The sequence below is a fragment of the Dendropsophus ebraccatus genome, chromosome 1 (assembly GCF_027789765.1).
Source record: "Dendropsophus ebraccatus isolate aDenEbr1 chromosome 1, aDenEbr1.pat, whole genome shotgun sequence".
In the NCBI taxonomy this organism is placed as follows: Eukaryota; Metazoa; Chordata; class Amphibia; order Anura; family Hylidae; genus Dendropsophus; species Dendropsophus ebraccatus.
This window is the reverse complement of record NC_091454.1, coordinates 161,778,930-161,798,961: the sequence shown is the minus strand read 5'-3', so window position 1 is coordinate 161,798,961 and position 20,032 is coordinate 161,778,930.

Sequence of the window (20,032 nt, the reverse complement as noted above, 5' to 3'; positions counted from 1 at the left end):
AATGGATCAGAGGGAAGCCAGTCATCCTAGCTGGAGCCATCCTTTTGGAAATGCATTCCTAGAATAAACATAGGTACATCTATGCAACAAGTTAAATAATTAAAAATAATTTGCTTTGTACCTAGTTCTGGCACAGGTGGTAGGCAAATCATCTGTAATATTCAGTACTAAAAAGAAAGATGAAATCCAATATGCCCAGATGGGGTGAAAAGCAGAAAATCTAAAATACTAACACGTTTCATAGAAACATAGAACATTGTAGGCAGAAAAAAACACCTGGTTCATCCAGTCCTCCCTTACATTATTTCTTTATTATTATAATCTTAGATTAGATATATGCTAGATATACTTTATTTAAACCTTTAACATATTTAAAGGTTTCAGTCATGTAACCTCTTCTCCATCTTTCCTCCAGATGGGGACGGCAATGAGGCAGGCATGTGTCCCCGGAAGTGTGGGGGTGGGCCCATACACCAGCATGTCTGCAGCACTGTGAACAATATGTTTTGGGGCCCCATGAATCTAAACGTAATGTTCAGAGTGCTGCTGACACTCATTGATTCAGCATCACAGACGCTCTGAGGCAGTGGCCGACATAGACTGCACAGAGTTTCCCAATGTTTTTCAACTTGGGGCACCTCTACCAATAATGTTCTACAAAATACAAAAAACTTCATTCAGTGACTCACAGATGACGTCTTCTTTAATCTGAGGCATTATTTTCCCTTTTCCTCTCTATCCGACCCAGGCTTCCACAATGATTTCTTGCAGCTACAATTCATCTCTTTTCATGTGCACTAAAGCGAGTAGGTACGTATGTGGGTATGTAAGATCCCCAATATAGTAATAATATTCCCTTCTATGACCTCCCCCATATAGTAATTATGTCTCCTGCTGTGCCCCCAAATAGTAATTATGTCTCCTGCTGTGCCCCTCTGTACAGTAATAATGCCCCCTGCTGTGGTCCTATATAGTAATAATACCCCCTGCTGTGCCCCCATATAGTAATTATGTCTCCTGCTGTTCCCCCATATAGTAATGTCTCCTGCTTTGCCCCTCTGTACAGTAATAATGCCCCCTACTGTGGTCCTATATAGTAATAATACCCCCTGCTGTGCCCCCATATAGTAATTATGTCTCCTGCTGTTCCCCCATATAGTAATGTCTCCTGCTGTGCCCCTCTGTACAGTAATAATGCCCCCTGCTGTGGTTCTATATAGTAATAACGTTCCATGCTGTGTCCCCATATGGTAATATTTCCTTCTGCTGTGCCCTAATATAGTAATAATGCCTCCTGCTGTCCCCCATATAGTAATAATGCTTCCTGCTGTGTCCCCCATATGGTAATAATACTCCTTGCTGTGCCCCCATATAGCAATAATGCCTCCTGCTGTGTCCCCCATATAGCAATAATGCCCATGGACTATGATGATGAATAGAACAGCAGGAAGCTGACAGGTCCTGCTTCTCTAGTTTGTTCCTTATGTTTAGCCTGCTTACCCTGCACTACAGTGAGCGGTATGATCATTACAGCGGCTGGGCATCCCTAGAATACTAAAAGGGGACACAGGCCGGTAAAAATTAGTTTCTCCAGAATTATGCTATGACTAGGCATAGATTGCCAAACGTGTCAGATTCTGAGATCCTCTGTGTGTCTGCCCTGGACCATATCTCAAATTAACAAGGACTTGTTTTTAACATCATCTACATGTGCTCTTTTTACCTTTTCTATTGATCATTGGCTGAAGCTTCAAGCTGTCTGTGCAAAGACTAAAGTTACTGGATATTGTCTTGGACATTGAATATTGGTATTTGTAAAGTGTGCTAAGTCAGTATTAACCCCCTCAGGACCAGCCTGAGTTTGGTTTTCAGGACCAAATCAAGAGCCTATTTTTTTTTTAAAAAAACAACCTGTTTCCCTTTATGTGGTCATAGCTATGTGATACTGTAACTTATCTTTCTTATTCTTAGATTGTTCTTTTGTGACATATTGTACGTAAGTTAAGTCGTACATTTTGGCCAATATGCAAAAAAATTTTTGTGAAAAGTGCAATTTTTTTCATGAAAAAACAAAAAAAGACCAAATTTGCATATCTCTCATTTCAAATCTTATATGGTCACCGAGCTGGTTTAATCATGTAATAATTTTATTGCCAGTGTCGTTATGCAAGCAGCAAACAAAATATGTGTACTTAAAAAAATAAAAAAATTCTACACTTTTTACTGTATTGGGGGCTATTGGGATTATGTGTGAATTTTTCTTTATTTATTAATATTTATTTTTCTTTTAACCTTATTTTATTGTCCCACATGAGGACTTTACATTGATATTGCCTGATTATAGGTGTTGTGATTGCACTGATCACAGCACCTATAGGATTAACCGACGACCTCTGGGCTTGGCAGTTGCAGCAGGTGCCTGGCTTTTACTAACAGCCAGGCCTCCCTGCGGATGACCCCCCAGACACGTACGGGCCTGTCCATCTGACCGAACGGCATGCAGATTAGGACGTCACAGTACGTGATTCTGTGGGAAGGGGTTAAAGAGGTTGTTTGGCACTACCTTGGTGTCCTATTATGGTGTTGCTGGTGTCCTCCGCTGACTGCAGAGCCTTCCATTCCGAGATAAACTTTTCCTGGGAGTGGCTGAGTGGGCTGTCAATCACCGGACTGTCCCGTTGCAGGATGTCACTCCTGAGGCAAGTTAATCTCCAAAGTAAAGGGAACACTGGCAACATCGGGGGAGGACAGAGAGGTAAGGATAACATGTTTATTGTCTTCTATGGACCAGCAGCAATATATTTAAAATAGGCTGAGCGCCATACAACCCCTTTAAATGGTGATTAGTGATTATGATGATTATAGCAATTCAAAAAGTGAAAGGATGCACAGCCAAAAATACAAAGCCTGGGTGAGCACAGCAAGACAATATCTACTAATTCATATTTTATTAGAAATCACAGATACAATGATATAGCAAAACAAATCCCAAAGTACATGATTACATCCCCTAAAAACAATAAAAAAATTCCCATGAACAAGAGTTGAGAAACTATAGTATCAACTCACTCCCTGACCTGCTAAATATGAAAGACACTTCTCTTTACAACAATGTCCCCCCAAAATGTATGGCATTGTGTATATTACGACCCCTGCCAAAAAAGCATAAAGTGCAAGTGCATAAATAGTACCAAAATATAAATACATGGATATATAAAAAAACAAACAAAGTGCTAAAAACTATTTATATCCATGTATTTATATTTTGGTACTATTTATGCACTGGCACTTTATGCTTTTTTGCCAGGAGCCATATTATACACAATGCCATGAATTTTTGGGGGACATTGTTGTAACCAGAAGTGTCTTTTTTCATATTTAGCAGATCAGGGAGTGAGTTGATACTGCAGTTTCTCAACGCCTGTTCATAGGAATTTTTAGGGGGATGTAATCATGTACTTTGGGATTTGTTTTGCGATATCATTGTATTTGTGAGTTCTAATAAAGTATGAATTAGTAGATATTGTCTTGCTGTGCTCACCATTTGTTTCTATATATCTTGTTGCTTCTCTGGTGTTATACATTATGATGATTATGATGCCAGACTGCAGGGCTTATAACATTATTTAGTTGTTGGAGTGGAAACGTAGGGTTTTAGATCACATAGGACATAATAATATTCAGTTATGGTTTCACATAAAGATTACACATGAATAATATTCCTGTAAAACTATTGTGAGGGAATGACGCAGATAGCTCAGAATATAGATAGTTTGTGTAGTGTATGTGCATCATTGCTGGTGTGTGCAGAATTTTATCAAGGGGAAGGATTTCACATCACAAAATCTGAGTAGTAGATTAAGCACCTTGGAGCTGAGTGACTCTCGCTTCCAACCCCTCTTTACTATCCCATGTGTCTGTAAGCTAGTCAGATCTCACATGAAGAAGGTTGCTGTTGCTTTGCCACATGCTGTAATGACAACATTCAAAAGAACCTCTGACTTCCATCATTGTGCGAAGCAAATGCCTTGTGTGCTGGGCACAAACACCAGTAAGCCCAATGTAGAAAGGTGGTTGTCGTCTCTGTATTGCCTGTTTATACCACAGCTGTCATCTTTTGTGTCCTGCTGTCTCCCACAGGCATTGGGCCCAGTTGGAACGGCAACCTCTCCAACCCCTATTTCTACACCACTGCTTTTCCTCCTGAAAGTAATATCCAGTCTGCATGATGCCTCTGTGATTTAATGCAGCATTCTGAATATTAATGTGTTCTTGGATGTTATAATGTTCCAGTTACTTTTAAAACTTTACCTCTGACAACTACGTACACGTTGGTAATTTTAATGATCGGCTTCCAGCAAAAAAAAAGTTTGGAAAGGCGCCAGACACGGAGCTGAACACCTGCTAGTTCTCTGACCAATTAAGCTGCAGCTGATTCTCTATCTCTCCTCCCTCTGCTGCAGCATAAACTGACAGCTGTATAGAGAAGACCCGTGGCAGAGCAATGGAGAGACAGGCAGGTTGCTGCAAGTCAGGGAATGGTCGCTCCCAGGTGTGTTTTTATGAAGTTTTAAAGCTCAAAGGGAAAGGGGCAAGTCATTTATAAGCTTAACGTTTACAAAGCCAGGTTCATTGTCTTGAGTCACAACTGAACACACACAAAGCATGCCAAAAGATTTCCCTACGAGCAAGTCATTGCTTCTATCCTGCCCTTTTTATTTTTTTCTGAATAAGTCTAAACGTCTAAACATAAGATGTAGTAGGTCTGCTTCAAGAGGTAGCACTGTTAACTTGGTGGAGACTTAAGGTCCTCATACACATTAGTCAAAAGTGATTTAAACCAAACATCCATGGTGTACGGGGGCCTCTTCATTCTCCCCTGACAGATGATGTTGGGGAAGAGAAGGATTGGGCATGTTGAATTTTAAAGAAGAAGTCTGGCGAAAACTTTTATTAAAGTATAGTATTGTACCTAAATGTCCATAAAAAGTAAAACCTATCCAAAAGGCCACCTCTTTAAGAAAAGCAACAATTAATCTAGACCATATTTCAGTCTAGTCCTATACTGTATACTGTCCACCTTCTTTGAGAGGACTGACACACTAGTGGAGCTATGCAATTGTGAATGGTCATCTCAAAGACTGTTTCACTGGAATATCAAAGTCATATATAAAAACCAATATGGCTAAATATATCTATATGTGCATTTAGAATCCTTGCATCTTTAGGCCGGGTTCACACAATGTACTGCAGTAGTGGCCGGATGAACATGATTTTATCTTAATTAAAGACAACCTTTGCTGCAATCTGCAACAACCGCTGTTGTTTTGCGTTGTGTTTTACAATCAGCTGAATATAGTACAAAATAATTATAGGTGACAACAGGTGAGGTGAATATGTTAGTAGCGTAGCCAGTGTCAAGATGGTGTGTCATCACTGGACATGTACAAAAAGAAACATCAGAAAAATCAGCACAGAAGCAGTAAGGGATGTGAAAGGAATAACATCATCAAGCCTTTTTGTTGGTACATTTTACTTGTTACATTCATTTTTTATTCTGGTGTTTTTCAAACTCTTTAGAAACACCTATGAGAAAACGCCCCCCAAAAATGCCATTTTCTGAGCAGACAGCATCTTTAATAATAATAATAATAATAATAATAATAATAATAATAATATTTTTTTTTTATTGATCTAAAAAAGAATAAAAAGATGACACAAAAAAGAAATGACAAAGTACAACAGTTCACTATAAAAACATACAATTAATAATACCATAAAAATATTTAACTATACTGTATACTTTAGAAAAACATCTGGCTTCATAGAACATACTATTAAAAATGGCATTTAATGAAATGAAATATTACATTTACAGAAGGTGCTTACTCTAAAGACACCTAGCTATAAAGTACTAACCAAAATGTCTTTCCTTACACTGGGAGGAATTTAATAAAAATCAATGCAGTCGTTGAACTGTTCATTGTATATGTTGATAGGTCGGATGCTTTATTGTTACAAGCAACAGAGGACTATTGGACTTATAACGTAGTTTTGTATGTGACTGAGATTGCACTAGGCTATATACAGTGTATGTATATTACCTAGTTACAGATAATAGCTATTTCATATCCCTCTGCATATTACCATTAGGATTTTAACACATTTTATTCCTAATGACCAAGTAGTATAATAGTTAATGTATGTTAAAGTGACGTAATCAGATATAATGTAGACGTGTTATCGTGTACATCATTAATACAATATAACAGGCAAGCTTAGTCTTTCATACCATGTAACAGCTAGACATTTTTTTCCTCTGATAAGAAATCGTTATAGCTAAAATCATCATACAGTATATTTGAGGAGGAAAAATGCAAATTATATGCAGGTTTATTGTAGGGCTGCTAATAGGCTGTAGTAGAGAATGAAGTAATTGGCCTAGCTATAATCTGGAGTGGCCCAGTGCAATGAGAATCTTGGCCTCCCTTTTCAGACAGGTCATGCCTTATACCAGTTCACCTCTAGTAGATCAGTGCTCACTTAAAGGGGAGGTTATCCAGGATAAATTAAAAAAATAAATAAATTAGCCATTTTCTTGTGTCTACGACCACAAACGATCACTGATCAGCAAGATTACACACATTTGCAGTGCTTTTACATGGCACATCCAATCGGGCAGCCGGGCCATATGAACAATCCCAGTATTCTTCATGCAGCCTTTTAAATGAATTGCTATCAGTCACATATCTCCTGGGAGATGTGTGGCCAATAAAGAATAATTTATAGGGCTGCACAAAATATGTGATCAGCTGATGATCAGGCATTTTCCTAAACCTCAGCTGATCGCCGACACTTTTACAAGGGCCAATCGGCCAAATGAGCATTTCTAGCTCATTGCCCATGTAAGAGGGCCTTTATATCATTGTTAGCGGAACATCTCCAAGAAGTATATATAAAGAGCTGGGCTGGCACCACAAATAATGAAAAAAGGAGTGCTAGTTAGTCAACCTAAACAACATATGCAATCAACAAGAGAAAATGGCTGAAAAAACATACACTGCACCTCCTGATCAAATGAATAAATATCTATGAAATCTTTATTAATTCATCAATGAAAAAAGGGGACAAACATTTAAAATCATTTAAAAATACACACATACCAATTCACCGGTTCCAATCAAACACGGCAAAAACCTGACCTAACACAAGCCAATAAACGGAGCAGCAGCAAAAAATCATATAAAGGTGGCAAATATATTAAAAACCAAAATTATTATGCAAAATTACAAATGAATCCCAAAAACCAAAATAGATGAAAAACGATGTAAGGCACAAGACCAAAAATCACCTATGGAGCATAAAAAACAAAAATGTGAAACGAGCATATAGATGGCTGCTGCTACCCCAAGTCAGGTCAGACCAGAGAACCCCACGCGTTCCGTCACCAGGACTTTCTCAAGGGTCTCTTGAGAAAGTCCTGGTGACGGAACGCGTGGGGTTCTCTGGTCTGACCTGACTTGGGGTAGCAGCAGCCATCTATATGCTCGTTTCACATTTTTGTTTTTTATGCTCCATAGGTGATTTTTGGTCTTGTGCCTTACATCGTTTTTCATCTATTTTGGTTTTTGGGATTCATTTGTAATTTTGCATAATAATTTTGGTTTTTAATATATTTGCCACCTTTATATGATTTTTTGCTGCTGCTCCGTTTATTGGCTTGTGTTAGGTCAGGTTTTTGCCGTGTTTGATTGGAACCGGTGAATTGGTATGTGTGTATTTTTAAATGATTTTAAATGTTTGTCCCCTTTTTTCATTGATGAATTAATAAAGATTTCATAGATATTTATTCATTTGATCAGGCGGTGCAGTGTATGTTTTTTCAGCCATTTTCTCTTGTTGAGAACATCTCCAAGAAGGCCAACTAATAACTATTTTAAGCCTTCAAAAAACTAAAAACATGATCATCTAAAGGAACAAGCTTGTTAGCTGATTACTTGGCCTCATTGACAGGACAATATCAGCCCATTCAGCCTTCAATAGCTCCATGTTGTCAGTCCTTGAACCTCTCAGTTTTGGCTCCTACAGACTCACACTCCTAGAGAATTTACTATCTATGTCATAAATTGAAGCGACACAATATACTTTCAAACGTTATCATCTTGTAGTCGCTTAACTTAAAATAAGATCTAATTTACTGCTCAAGACTACGTTCAATCCTCTGAATATTCTCTAATTCAGTTTACAGCTCTTAGCATCATTACAGCCGGTGCCATTATCATTACAGAACCCTATCCAGGGAGATTTTCCTCAGGGCTAGTTTAATCTGCCAGTTTTCAAGCTCCATGTCCCCATTTTGTGTATTCCATTAGCAGGTTCACTGCTGTTGAAGACAGATTCACTTACAATGTACAACCTGTTTGAATTCCCCATTCCGTTCCGTGCCATATGCAGTTTCCTGCGCTTTTCTAAACTTACCAAATTGCTTTATAATAGGTTTTAGCCAGCTGCCTCACTTTGTTGGATGTGCGGAATACTTTACTAGACTTTCCATTTCCAGTGTAAGTGAAAGAATATCACATAGGCTGATACGGATTCAATTCTAAGTGTGTCATGTCCATAATTAGCTGGACCAAGGGACGTTGTATCGTTCACCTAAAATGTTCTGTTTAATAGGACATTATGTCCACTTCTATGCTCAGTGGATCTGGAAACAAAATGATTCAGTGCTCGTTGTAAAGCAATGAGTTACAGTGACTGAATAAAATGCGCTGTTGATGGATTGGGAAATACAAGGGTAGAGGTTTAATATATATTCTGTGATACAGGAAAATGCCTGCGTAATAGGTGGTGTCAAAGGGTTTAAAGGGTTTTCTGGGACTTTAGTATTTCCTTCTGTAGCTTCTGTTACTGCAGCTCAGGATTCATTTGAGGCCACACAAAGACTTTTTGCAGCAAGACTTTAGAATTTTAACAATCAAGTTACAGCCACTGTCTAAAGGACATGTTTGGCTCATTGCTGCTGGAATTAAGGTGCAAAATGCTTTGTGGATCTCACCAGACAATTTAAACACTAAAAGAGGTAGAGGCTAGAAGTCCTAAAATGTACTATTTTAATAAAAGATAGATCTTCACCAAAGTCTTTTGTAAATGAGTACCTAGTACTAATGAGTACTAATACCTATATGTATTTCAAAGGGGTTTTCTGACCAGGACCTGTTTTTTCACAATTGCTGGGAAAAGGGTGGATGAAAACAATTACATCTACTTACCTCCCTGCCTCCAAAGCTGCTGCCCCGATCCCATTGTCCGGTCCTTGGTCTCCAGCCACTTCCTGGTCTGAGATTGAACTTGAGACATGACCTCTCTGGCCTTTCTGGAATTTCACGCTGCAAGTCCCACAGCGAAATCTGCTGCAATCCCATTTACTGTCACTTTAAATAGGTTTACATATTTGTAGCATATTTTTGATTCCTCTGCAAGTATGTAAAGCCCCAGGTAAAGTATTCACCTTGTAGCAGTGGGTTAGGGAGATGGGGCTTTGCGTACTCGCAGCAGAATGAAAAATCCCCAACGAGTATGTAAACTTATACAAAATGACAGGACACAGGATCACAGCGAATCTAGCTGCGGAACTCGCAGCGGGAAGTCTGCTGCGATCCTGTGCGTGTGAAACTGGCCTTAAAATCTTTTTTGGCCTTTTTTGTTTAAAGTCTAAGGCTTTTTATGCTGATCTCTTTTCAGTGGTGGAATCTGTAATATGATTTGAAACCCAATTTGACTACGGTGGAGTAGTAGATTGTAGTAACTGCAGTACAGGGTGCTGTAAACAATCAGATGACATAGTGCTCAAATTGTTCAATATGAAGATGGTACACTGTGGTGACCCACCTGGGATTGGCACTCAAAATGCCTAGGCCAAGGCTCCATCAGGATAGTTGCAACAGCAGGGGATTGGACAGGTGAGTATAACTTTCTTTGAATAATGTTTCATCAATCACCTCTTCAAAAAGAGCCTTATCCAAAACTTTATTTCTGAACCACAGTAGATAATATTGTAGTTTTCTTTTTAAATGTCGGTATTATTCAGCTGAGAAATAACGTCAACCACGTAATTAAAGGTACTCAGTATAACTAATCTTTTTGGGGGAGCAGAGGAATTATTTTTTAATTTAGTTAATACTCCCATCTTCTCTCTTTTGTACAGTTAATATGCATATCTCTCCTACTCCCTGAAAGCAATTTATCCTATCACGGTTCGCATTTGTTACAAATGTTTCAATGGGAGCATATGTGGTAAGTGGATTAACTTTACTTTTTGAATTTAAGCCTATTTGTTTGGCTGTAAGGCAAGAGGGATTACTTACATATATTGCAGGTGGGCTCATCGCATAATACATTTTAAGACTCCAATTCCTATGGATTTGATAAAGGTCCTGCTTCAAAACAAAAGTATCTACAAACTGTATTAAGCAAAAATGTACTCCTTTATTCAGGATTGAAGCCATGTTCACATGGCATAAGAAACCAGCCGTTCCGTGACCCGGCCGGTCTCTGAAAAGATCATCCCGATGGAATGATCTTTCCAGCCGCAGAGTTCTGATACGGCCAGCATATTTTCTCGTATTAACTATGGCCATTGTTGCAATCAGCAACAATGGCCATAGAAATAAAAAAAATACGTTGTGTGAACGTAGCCTGAAAGTGTACCTGTCATGGGGGACCACTGGGGGATCAGCTGCAAGTTCCTCTATTCTTCTGGAAGTTCGGGTCTCCATGGATATGAACATGCAATTATACTGTTATGTGTGCATTTGGATCAGGATGGAGGTCATGGGCATTTCAGTCTCATGGCTTGTTCATATGCATGGAGATCTGAACATCCGGATAATGAGAAGAACTTGCTGCTGATCCGGCAGTGGGCCATTATGACAGATACACTTGGGTTCACACTATGTATATTTGAGGCTGTATTTGGTCCTCATGTCAGGTCCTCATAGCAACCAAAACCAGGAGTGGATTGAAAACACAGAAAGGCTCTGTCCACATAATGTTGTAATTGAGTGGATGGCCGCCATATAACGGTAAATAACTTCCATTATTTCAATACAACAGCCATTATTTTAAAATAACAGCACATATTTGCCATTAAATGACGGCCATCCACTTAATTACAACATTATGTGAACAGAGCCTTTCTGTGTTTTCAATCCACTTCTTGTTTTGGTTGTTATACAGCCTCAAACATACAGCCTCAAATATACGTAGTGTGAACATAGCCTAAGGCTGGGTTCACACTACGTATATTTCAGTCAGTATTGTGGTCCTCATATAGCAACCAAAACCAGGAGTGGATAAAAAACACAAAGGATCTGTTCAGACAATGTTAAAATTGAGTGGATGGCCGCCATATAACAGTAAATAACGGCCATTATTTCAATATAACAGCCGTTGTTTTAAAATAACAGCAAATATTTGCCATTAAATGGCGGCCATCCACTCAATTTCAACATTGTGTGAACAGATCCTTTCTGTGTTTTCAATCCACTCCTGGTTTTGGTTGCAATATGAGGACCACAATACTGACTGAAATATACGTAGTGTGCAAAAAAAATAAAATAAAAATCAACAGTGATTGCATTGTCTCCTGGTAAGCATGCATAGATGATAATATAATTAGCATAAATGAATTGCCCTCAGTTGATATACAACCTCTATAATAAACAGATTTCTTTCCTCGCATGAGCGCACAAAGGACTGGAACTTCCTTTATATTGGCACATAGTAAGCATGGACCACAGTTTGGCCGTATGTATAATGTTGTTTTAAACACAGAAAACGTAAAAAAATTAATTGAGCTATTGCAAAACAAATCCTGTTGATTTCTTAAAAAAAACGTGACAGTGCTGCTTTATGTTTCAGTGAGGAAGTATTATATAACACATATGTATACATTAGAGACCCTCATTAGGTGTAATTGCCCCTTGTTGTCCCTTATTTAGCTTATTCATTCACTTTTATCGCTGCTTGTGTCCACATATTGCCTTCCCACTAGAGCTACACGGTAGGAAAAAATCCCTGCGTTACTTCTCTTGTAGCAAACACAGTGGAGCCTATAAAACATATAGTGGTAATGACATATAAACAATAATATTCACCATTTCTATACTCCGGCTTTTACTAGAGATTGTTGTCTCTCTGCCATAGGTTTGTAAGTCAGGAGACGTATAAAGAATGATCCATTACAAATACATCCAGCTCTGTTATTTAAAGGTGATCGGTAGTTAGGACATACAAGTATGTTATATAAGACTGGAAAAGAAAAAAATAACAGGGGTCTCTGACTCCTACACTGGATTTTCTATAACGGATTTGCAGAACTCCTCAGTCTCTCTAGGTAGTGTTCAGTGATGTGTTGAACAAGGTCCAGGAGACTAAAAATAAAATTTGATAAGATCACCGACTCTACTTTCCTACTTTTTAAACATAAGGCTATTGAATTTTGTTAATGTTGCCTCCTCTGAGCAGCTCCACTATACCAATGCTGACTATGCTCCATAGTTTATATATACTTTGTTATGGAGCAGACAGGAAACTTTCTATAAGTTACAGCACATTTATCTGTGTGCTCCATTCATTGTACGTTCCATTAATTCGTTGGAAGTTTTGTGCTTTGGTAGCTGCCAAGCCAAGTTTTATACATGAGTCAATGAAGGAAGATGTTTTTTTATGAGATATGGTGTTTCACCCAACTATATTTGTTATATATGTACTTTACTATTTAGTGGTAAGCCCACATACAGTCCCTAACATGACCAGATGCTAGGGCCTACCACTGTAATTGCCGACACACTATGGGAACATGTGGTGAGCAGATTTGTTTGATATTGTGTTCTGTTCATTATACTCTGCTGATTTCTAATATTAGGCCAACCAGAGTCATAGGGAGGCTTTCAGTCTTAAGTCATGGTGTCATCTCTTTCCATGTTGACAAATCTATCCGTATATTACGTTCTGTTCATTATACTCTGCTGATTTCTAACATTAGGCCAACCAGAGTCTATAGGGGGGGGCTTTCAGTCTCAAGTCATGGTGTCACCTCTTCCCATGTCGACAAATCTTTCTGCATATTAAATTTTTGGCTGTAACATTTTTATCAATTTATCGATCTTCATTACCCAGTGATCGGCTTTAACAAGTCTTGTGGGTCCCTAAAAATGTGTCCGATAAGCAGCGCAAACCAATCAAACCAGAAAAGTTTATAGCAGCAAATGAATATGACTTGTAAATAAGAACGTATCTGTTAGTCTTGGGATACAGTTCCGACAAAACAACTTCCACAGTCTAAAACCCGCAGGCTTAACAAGTTAGGTTTTTCTACCTTCAAATTACTGCATGAGAGGAGCCTTAAGCAAAGGGATTAATTACTAATTCTAATGTATTCGCTTTTAGGTTACAATGGAGTTAGAGCTACAATGCCGTCTTTATTGTAAACCGTTGTTCCCCTTGATAGAGAACAACGTATTAGGAAAAAAACTCTCTCAAGGATTCCAACTAAGCCACACAAGATTTTTTTATATAGGGAAATCATTATTGAAGGAGTGACAACTAAGAAGAATTAATGTCAGCGTTCTCTTAAATGGATACAGATTTCCCACTAAAACAAGCTATGTGAAGCTGGCAGAACAGCAGGCGCTATTATAGTTACTTTCTCGCCATTTGGAAAAACTAACAGGGGTGTAAGAGGTTAAATCAGCTCCGTCTTAACAACTCTGGTGGCACACATCTTGGCATATTCCCTCTACGGAGATACTCGAAACAATTCTTTTCTTGTCTTATTCACCTGCTTTTTTAAAGATTGACAATTTACTCCCTAGGGTTCCATATTCACTATGAAAAAAGCTCCTTAATCAAGAGCTGCTTACCTTCTGCCGAACGTGTTCCCCCTGGGCTGGGACCACTCCACAGTTCCTGTGTGACTTGCAACTCACATTCCCCATCAATTATAGTGAGCCGCTTCCTTTTCTTCTCTCACCCTGCGTTCCAACCGGGGCACTTCCCTTTTCAACCACTCAGAAGTGTTTTCCTTTATGTTGTAAAACCTCAATAGCGAGTTTTCAAGTAATCTCCACAAAACCATGTAACAAGTTGGCAGAATCCACGTATATTAGACACATTCATGTTTGTGTGATGGAGAATAAGCCTTTACATTTTTTTCTTTTTTTAAATACCCTCCTAAACCTGAATAGCAAAATATATTTCCTTTAGTAAATTTTACTTGATGTTTTCTTGTAAATAAGGCGCTAAAAATGGAACTAGTAAAAGATGATAAGTGACGCATACTAAACAAGTTATATTAACAAACCGATCAAATTTTATGAAAGTTAGAGAAGAGCTGTAATTCAGAAGCAGTAATAAGATATTTATATATATATTCTTTATTAAAATTCCTTTTAGGTTAACAAAATACAAGCTAAGAAAGAAAACTTGAATTTCAATAGTATGTAAGACTGAAAAAATCAGCTGTAAAAGTGTCAGTGAAAGACTGAGTACAATACTAACGGCTGAGAATAAAGGGAAGGAAGGACGATAAAAGTAGGTTAGGGCTTTAGAAATAAGGTTAAAGGGAAACAATCACTATTATAATGCATATAGCACTGTTAGCAGCTCCTAATAGAACTACTAAAGGGTTCTCTCTCCATATTTTGTGTGCTGTCCACATAGGGGGACATTGTTTTATTCTCTGCAGGGAGAGAGACAGGAACTAGTCATATGGGCTGTAAATAGTCTTGGCTCTCTGCCTGTCAGAGAGGATTGACAGGCAAAGAGGTGTGTTAGAAGTATTTTTGCCTGTCAATCATCCCTGAAGAGTGCCCTGACAGGCAGAGCTAAGACTAATTACGGGCTAGCTCCGCCCAGACGACTTGTTCCCGCCTCTCTTCCTGCAGCGTGTGTTGTGAAAAAAGTTTTCTTCTACGTACCCCTAGGAGGACAGCACATAAAATATGGAGAGAAAATACTTTATCAGCTCTATTAGGGGCTTCTAACAGCGTTATATGAATTGTAGTTCTGATTGGTTTCTTTTAAAGTGTATCTGTACTTGCAGGTTACTTTTCTAAGTACGTCATTATGTGTGTACATTGTAGAAGCACCATGTCTGGCCATTATAAAACTTGTATATGCCATTGTTAAATAGGCACTGTCATTAAGAAAAACTTTTGTCTGAGGGCCAGGAGATCAAGCCTGGAGAAATCAGTGCACAGGACCGTCACTCCCAACTCAGTGTCACATGACCCAGATGTATTTGCAATGTAACTCTACTGGGCCATCTAAGTCTAAGGGTCCTATTCAACGGGCCGAAGAGGGCCCAATCAATGATGTAAACGAGCCGTGATCTGCTAGATCGCCGCTCGTTTACTGGGCCTATTCCACGGCCCGATGATCGTTGAGTGACGGCTGCAAGGAATATCGTTACCGATGTCCTTGCAGCATCATACATTACCTGTCCAGGCTTCTTCTCTGCGCTGTCTTCATCCCCGGGTCCCGCGCGCTCTTTCTTCAGAATGGCCGGTCGGCTGACAGGCCTGTGATTGGCTGAGCGCTCCGTCAGCTGACCGGCCATTCTGAAGATAGAGCACTCGTGGCACCCGGGGATGAAGACAGCGCGGAGAAGAAGCCTGGACAGGTATTGTTTGCTGCTGCTGCTTGTCAAATCGTCGGTCGCCTGCTGCGCACCGCTATTCAACCGTAGCGATGCGCGGTGGGGGAACAATGATTTTAGGTCTGGCCCTAAATGAACGATCAGCCGATGACACGATCATCGGCTGATCGTTCTCTCTCTTTCACCAAATGGGGCCAATCCGGCCGATTATCGTTACTGTGGAATAGGGCCCTTAGACACAGAGCGGGGAGAGGAGCACGGTCATCTCCACGCCCATTCTACTGATTATTGTCATTAAATAGGAATGGGGCAAATCCTCATGTTAATCTGATGCACACTTGAAATGTATCAACTGCACATTAGGCTATGTTCACATTAAGTAAAAATGACTGCCGTCTTTCACAACATCGTCCATCATTGCGCAAATAATGTCTGGTATTTAACATAATAATGGACGTTATTTGGGCAGTGGCGTACGTTCTTATGAAAGACAGACAAAATTTTTTCATAGTTTAAACCTAGGCTTAAGGCTTAGCCTTAGATTTCTGCCATGGAAATCTCTTGTGTGAACATTGTTTTATGGGTAATATATGCCTGCGGTAAAATCTACTTGTAAAACGACAGAATTGCAGAGAGAGCTATATGGGAAGATTTCTGCAGCTTGTGGACTCGCCCTAATGCAAAGCCCAGAATGCTTACATCTCAGTGTAGTCTTGCTGTAATCTGCAGGTAACTGTTCTGCATACCTTTGCATAATGGACAAACATGATTCAATCGATTCATAGTAAAGCACAAACCATAGGATGTACAGCTGTAGAGCGCTGGATAAGCAGAAAGCAGAGACTGCATATAAATAGTGCTGCCTATGTAACATCGAAAGGATTGCAGGCCAATAATGCAGAACAATCATTTAACCCCATGCCTAGAAGATGTCTCACTGTGTGACTAAGGAATATATGTGTTATTATCTATGAATGGCATAAGATAAAAATTCCTTGGTGTGAGAGATCACTGAATTTCCACTTCACCGTCTCTCTTTATGACACTTTCTACCTGCAGGAAACTTAGATGTTACAATATTATCCATATGTGAATGACACTAGTGCAAAGTACTTTGAAGCCACCTTGAAAGATGTGTTAGGGTAGTTGTATGTCTGCGAGCTCTGGAGTACACTTCATATTGGGCCACTGCAGTCTTCTTTAGTCAGATTTATGACACAGGGCAAAAAATAAATTGAAAAAGGTATCTTGTTGCCTTTCTCCTGATTTTAGTATTGTCTTTGCCGATTACGAGGAGAGTAATGGCAGGTATGACACAAATCAGTGTAATACGCAGGGTTCTTCCACCACTGCAGTGTGCTTAACCGGGAGCCTCCATCTAATTATGTTCTAGTTGCCTGAGCCTAGTGATGTACGATAACGAGCTGCAAAGCGATATTTATGGCTTTAATAAAAAACACGGAAAATCCACATATTGACGTTTATATGGGCCATGCAAATGGAATTAAATGAGCAATAATGTATCTTAACATCACATTAAGACACAGCTTAAAAATAAAACAAATAAAATGGCAGGGACAATGTAAGAAACTAATAGAAATGATATAAATCTATATCTGTCAATGTGTGAGATAGCAGTGTGTCTTGGTCTACATACCACTAGAAAAGTAAGGGTGATAATGACAGAGCAGCAGATAAATGTATTCAGGATTTACGATCGGCACAATTACTTGGAGAATTTCCAAGGGTATGCAATAAATGTACAACCGCACCTATACCATTGTGTGCATAGCTACCGTGTTACTGCAGCCATAAAGGGGAACTAGCCAAATCTAACCTGCTGAGAGCCTTTATTGGACCTGGGATGCTGAGGAGGCAAGTATATGTGTAACCTTCCTCTTCAGTGCTAGTCCCGCGCTGTTAGTTGGCGTAATCTTTGCTGCGGTGCACTGTAAGGAGCACTGACACATCATCCGCCCACCCACTCCATTATCACTAGAAGGAGCGGGCGAATGACGTGGCAGTGCTCCTAACGGCTAACAGAGCACTAGCAATGGATAACAATGACTAACAGTGTGGGACCGGCACGGAGGAGGAAGGTAACACACAAACCTTCCTCCTCAGCTTCGCTATAAGGGGCTATCAGCATGTTAGATTAAAAAAACAACAACAGTATACTGATACAAACCTGCCCAAAAGTATGCTGAAGGACACTCATTTCACGTCTATAGCGTCTATAGCGGTGTGTGAACAGCCCGGAATACATCCCTGTATAAGTCCCTGTATAACTAAATCAATGATCAATTAAGAAAACGCTCTTTACTGTTCATTAGTAGATGGATATATGATGTCCTAGTCATTAGATTAATAGATAGCCCATAGTGCTTAGCAATCCCATTACTTAAAAATTAACATTGCCAAAAGAACATTTGGAATCTAGCCACTAGGGATTATTCATAGTTTTAACCCTTTAATGACACATCCCTTTGCAGATGGAGCCAATTTTCATATTTGTGTTTTTGTTTTTCCCCTCCTTGCCTTCTATGAGCCACAACTTTCCTAATTTTTTAATTGTTGGGTGAAATTGAAAAAACAAACAATAATGCTATATTTGGGGGTTTAATTTTGGGCAGTACATTTTACTGTAATGGCCCATTACATCATTCAACTATCATGCAGTAAGGGCTATCTATCTATCTATCTATCTATCTATCTATCTATCTATCTATCTATCTATCCTTAAAAACGTCAATGAAGTTCTCACTTTATTTAGTAAATAATGAACATTTATACTTACCTGCTCATGCTCCCTGGTGTCCTCCTGCCTTTTCCCAGCTGACCAGAGGCACAGCTAAGCTTCTACCCGTCTTTGAAGTGACAGGCAGCTTAGTCAATCACTGACCAGGACTGGACAGCGCCACAGCCAGTGATTGCTTAGAAATGATTTTCTGCTATACAGATTACTTATTGTTACCCCACCACCACCACACACTCAGTCATTCTGAGGTTATTAGTGGTAACAGCAGGATAGGGGTGTGTGAAAAGGATGAAGATGTGCTTAGAAAGCAAGAAGACCAATATATCCATTGATTTACAGTATAGCGATACATGTGGTACCCCAATTGCTTTATTAACTCAGAAAATATATATTATTCAGTTATTATTCAGTATGATGGTATTTATTAGTCATGGGATGAAGTGTTAAGTTAACCAGTTAAGGTATGTTGGTTTTACCCAGTCATGGTATGGGTATGTTATCCATTTACAATATATGGGTTATATATGGTCATTATTTAGTGGCAAGTAAAATTATGGCGATGTCACCCAGTGACTGTAAGGTCATACTACTTAGTGATTGCATCTATAAGTATTTAAAGTAATGTATGTATACAAGAAAGGGGTCCGTGGAGCCTCAGTTGCAAGTCTCAAAACATGGGAATAAACAGTTCTCTCTAGGAAAGAAAAACCTGTTGCCAAGGGGGTGCCTCCCAGTGGGGAGATCACTAAACCACCCTGATACGTAGCCCCTTAAGTCCCACTCAGTTTTGAGTATTGGAACATAAATAGGGGAACACCAGGGTGGCCCCTTTTGCGTCATAGTCTAAGGGTGAATTTACACAGAAAAATTATCTGACAGATTTTCTGCCAAAGATTTGAAGCCAAAGGCAGAAAAATTATAAACAGAGATCAGGTCATAAAGGAAAGACTGAGGTTGTTCCTCTTTTCAAATCCATTCCTGGCTTTGGCTTCAAATATTTGGCAGATAATCTGCCAGATAATCTTTCTTTGTAAATCGACCCTAACTCTGTTGCGAGTATTGCGACATGACAAGGGGTTACCAAGTCGAGGAATCCATCCACAGACAGCTGTTTCAGGATATTTGCCCCTCATCCCTGTGGAGCAGGATTCTGGCTAAAGGGGCAATGAAAAGTAGACCAACAAAACACAGCAATCACTGAGCTCATGGAAGTTTTTTCACTGATCTCCCTGAGCTCAGTGATTGCTGTATTTTGAATGTATGTATGTTTGTATGTATGTATGTATGTATACGGATTATGGCCCATCATAACATGCTCTGTATTTCCCAATAGAGCACACTAGAGCATACAGCCCAAATCAGTAAACATCATGGCCAGGCTGAACACTATAAAGCCCTTTTCTAAATGTTAATAAGCAGCATTTACCATTTTTACCCCAATAATTATGTTTATGGCCTCACAATTTATGATCACTGATTAATTAGATTTGGAATGCAAGAAGCAGCATTTACATTTACTATCTGTGCCACTATAATTATTTGTACAGTATTACAATTGATGCTCACTGATAAATGAGTATTTTTGTTAATCTTCTCTTTTGTTAACACTAACC